Source organism: Ctenocephalides felis, unplaced genomic scaffold (assembly GCF_003426905.1).
Source record: "Ctenocephalides felis isolate EL2017-DRISC unplaced genomic scaffold, ASM342690v1 CF-g0.4_SCAFFOLD_03571, whole genome shotgun sequence".
In the NCBI taxonomy this organism is placed as follows: domain Eukaryota; kingdom Metazoa; phylum Arthropoda; class Insecta; order Siphonaptera; family Pulicidae; genus Ctenocephalides; species Ctenocephalides felis.
Window position 1 is genome coordinate 25,625,313 of NW_020539725.1, and position 4,605 is coordinate 25,629,917.

The window sequence follows — 4,605 nt, forward strand, 5'->3', positions numbered from 1 at the left end:
AAAATTGCCTTTTCCCAGCATTGCTGCACCAATAAAAAGTCAACTCTATTAGATAAATTCTAATTATATCATCAAATATTGGATGGATTAACCATTGGGTTACTATCTAAAAATATGAAGTAAGGAGAAATTTCAGCCCAACAGCTCGTAAAACGTAAGGTTCTAATTGCTGTTAAAATATGAAAAAATACATAAAGTCATGAATAAAATAAGCTATGAAATACTAAAACATTCAGACAGTTACAAAAGTCGCCTCGAGGATCATTCAAACTCACTTGCTAGCGAACTAAGCTGGAACATGACAATGCTAAGTATGAAAAAAATATTTATTTTTCATTCATATACATATGCCAATTTTTTAAATCTCTTAGATGGTCAGAGGATTATGTATGTTTGAAGTCATTTTTTTAATGCTACTGTTTTACTTGTTCGGACATGCGTAAAAATTACTATATAATAATAATAATAATAATAATATTTCCACATATTTCAACTCGCTTATTTTTTTTATTATTCTGTAGTAAATATTTCTGAAAATATTTCATAGGGCATCTTATTTATTATGCTTCTTATAGGGCTCCTTATAGGGCATGCTTTGTTAACTTTCCGTATTTTATTTGATATCATAACATTTTGAAGATTTTTTTTCTTTTGCATTTATTCAAAATATCAGAACAGTTTCAATATAGAATTACAATATTTTTAAATGTGTTTGTAAACATAAAACATAAAACAATTATGGAGAAACAACAAAATTACAGAATCCTCATTTAGGAATATTGCAGAGTCTTGGAACGCAGGATTAGATCTTTATTTTATTTTATTACATAGGAATTTGTAAAGAATTCTCAGTGTACGATCACGTTTCACATAATCATGTTAAATCACAGCTTGGTTTTATGAAACTCATCAATAAATATGCTTCAAATCGTTCGTTTTTAAAATCAAATTAATTTATTTAAAAAGTCAATTATAAATATTTTTAACGACGTGAAGAATAAGTTTGTTTTTCGTCAGAAAATCCGACTTGTTAATTTTATATTTCCAAGCTGTTCCGAACCATTTGAAACCAAAATTGAAAAAATAGGTGTGTCCATGTGGGCCGAATTTTGACCTCAGTTTGTAATAATGAGGCTTTTTAACAAAAATACATCGTGTATGATGTGTTCTTGTGTTCATTTTTCTACAATCATATATAAGATTTAAATTCTGTATTAGTTAAAATAATGAGTTTTTTGCCAAATTTATCTGCAATATTTTTTAATATTATAAGGTTCTAAAGAAAATCTGTATATATACTTATAAATCGGTCATAAATTATTATATCGATTGTTTATTGATTAGTTCGATCTGGCATTTGTCATTTATAAATATATAGGATATTCATGCAGCTTGCCAAGACAAAATGCCACTTACATCAGCCACTTGCAATTATTTCAGTAGTAAATGAATAAATTCGAGAAAAGTGTATTTAAAAATGTTTTTTTCTGTTTCATTATTCCTTAAAAATCTATGCCTCACGTGTCTAAACATGTGAACCCACAGATGTACTAGGATTATTAAATAAAATTGTCTTCAATAAAGACTCTTTACCAAAGTAAGTTCATGTTCGTAATATTCATGAAACTTGCGTGATCAAATCTAATATTCAGATTTATATTTCTCTGCGTCTTAGGTATTATTAAATTAAGCGTGTTTAAAAATACTTCTTTTTAAATAATCCTCATGAATATTGATGCTATAACTTTGAAGGTTTTCTGTAAGCACTACTGATAAAAATAAACAGAGTACATTACAGACCTAATAGTTATAAACAATATTTTTACATTTATCAATAACTAGTTAAATGTCTTTATTAATACAGTAATGATTATTGTTCTTTGTGGTAAAATCTATTTCATTATTACAATTTAAAATAATTCATGGCATTCGGTGCTTATATGCTGTTTGTTATAAGATAATTTTTCCCAGAAAATAATATTTAAATAAGGTTATAATTATTGATATACCTCGAAAATACTGATATCTTGTGATGGCTATTCAAGCATTAACATATATTTGTTATAGTATATACATGTTTTTTACTTAAAATATACAGGAATACATGAATGGACAATCTTTTAGACATTGTCATGGGCTTTAAATAAGTAAATAAACTAGTGGGGTGCATGGCATCGTACCTTAAGGAAAATTGCTGGAACTTCCCCTACCCTAATTAAAAATCTTGGTACGGAACCCAAAAAAAAATGTGTACAAATTATTAAAATTTCTATACAATATCTGATAATTTGATGTACAATAAAAATTTTTGACCGCCAAATGACTTATTTTAACTTTTTTTAGAATGTTTTTTGAATTATTCAAATCGGTTGATCGGTGTTTCCGAAATCGTGGACGAAAATTTGTATCCGCACACATACACACACATACATCTATATTTTTTCTAAAGTATGCCAACATATTCAAAAGCTTTGAATCGTAAAGATATATACAAATTTTCATTTTCGATTTTTTTGCCATTCCTATAACTTACCCTTTGGGAAGTTAATAAATTAATAAATATTTACATTTATGAGCACATGAACTAAAAGAAGTATTTTATCGTAAAATATGCTTTTAAAAAGTGATTACCTTACATTTAAATAGGTTGTAATTACTTGTAACATATATAAATAATATCATTGAAAAGTACTATAGATTTTCAGATGACTTCTTTGCTGATGGAATTAGTGCTTTTAAAATATTTATATCATTCTTAATCCTGTGTGAAAATGAAATATATAAAGAATCTTTTTATTATAAAAAATGTCTCCCTGAATATACTATTCCACATTAATGTGGAATAATCAAAAATTTTTGACAACAGTATTTGAAAAAAGATAGATCATAAAGAGAAGCCTCTGCCTGAGGTAATTTAAAAAATATTATTGATACAAAACTCGAACATCCACAAGTTTTGATGTAAATATATGAAAAATTTGAAGAAAAATTTTAAGTCAAGAATCGGACAATCTACATATTAAATTAGCATTGTGATATGCTATTTGTAGTGGTATAGATATAATTTGCCGTATATAACAATAGTCAATGAGTTTGCAGTGTAATCTAGCTTATTATCAAATATTCAACAAGATTTATACTTCTATACAGACTAAAAAGATTTAACACTAAACCTACTATATAGAGCAGGGTACCTTCATAAGGTATAACACTTTCCTTGGGTAAACTGCTTATTACATTTATCCCGTAAAAATGTTACAGCGCATTTAGCAGCAGGCACATATGTTTTGTGTTGTGATCATAAATATACAATGCGAATTTAAGTTCACCTGTGAATGTGAAAATTGCTGCTATCTCTATCTATCTGCCTTCATCTGTCTCTGTTTCACAGTGACGTCATTATTTTCATACAGTGACGTCAGAGTGGAAAGTGTGACGTCTCCTCGTACGTCACACAAATCAATAAGAGATAGCTAAAACGTAGTAGGCTCAACGCGATTACGCAGTCTGATTTCAGATAACCAAATGGCATATTATATGATGGATATATACATGTGCAATCTATTACGTCAATGGGAAAGAAAAAGTTTTTTGGAAAATCATATGTTTTGACGTTTCTGATGATTTAACGTCATCATGAGTGGATTTTGAATGTTCGAGATTCAGTTCACTCTTTGTACAATTTGATACACTTCCACTTCCACTACAGAATTTTTAACGAATAGTAGGGTTATAGATACCTTCTTTACTAAATTCACATATTCAGTAAAGCTTAAATATCTATTTTATTTTGCCGCTATTTTGAATAAATCAATTTCCACTATATAATATTTTTGAATAATTATTATTAACAAATTATTTCATATAATCAAGCCATAGATAATTAAAGCTGAGTAATGTACTCTTTTATAAGGCCAATGAATGAAAAAGATAGAAAAAAGGTTAATTTAATATCAATTTTCAACAGCAGGTTACTATCATATGTGATTTTAAAATGGTTAAAAATTTGTATTGTTTCTAGTAAACTGAAATTTTGATGTTACATAAATTTTGGCACGAATAAACTATTTTAGAGTAGATATTTAATATAACTGATATAGACGTAAACAACTAATCTGCTAAATTATCCTAAAATTAAAACAGTAAAAATAGCTGCTTGTACCTTAAAGGTAGGAGAGGAAGTCCCGTAACGCCGGACGACACCTACCGCCGGACATTCTGTTTAACACGTTATATTTAAGCGAGTATAAATCTTTTTATTTCAAAATAAAGTGAAAGGGGCGCGAGGGGGGGCGCACAGGTGCTGGATCACGCGCCAAGACCCACCTGTGACGCACACGGCCACGACGGGAGGAACTCTTTGCTGTTTTAGGCGCAAAATCACGGCGTCACCTAAATATCAATGGAAGTTATTCTAGTATATTTATGCATTTACATTTGAGTGGCATTCGAAGATAAAAGCAGAACTTGATTGCTATCCGTAAAATGGTAGAATATTATTAGATATTTTAAACAATTTTAGCAGGTTACCACCAAATAAACGAACATGACCGTCCCTTAGCACCGGATACTAAGTCGTCCCTTAGCGCCGGACAATAAACATAT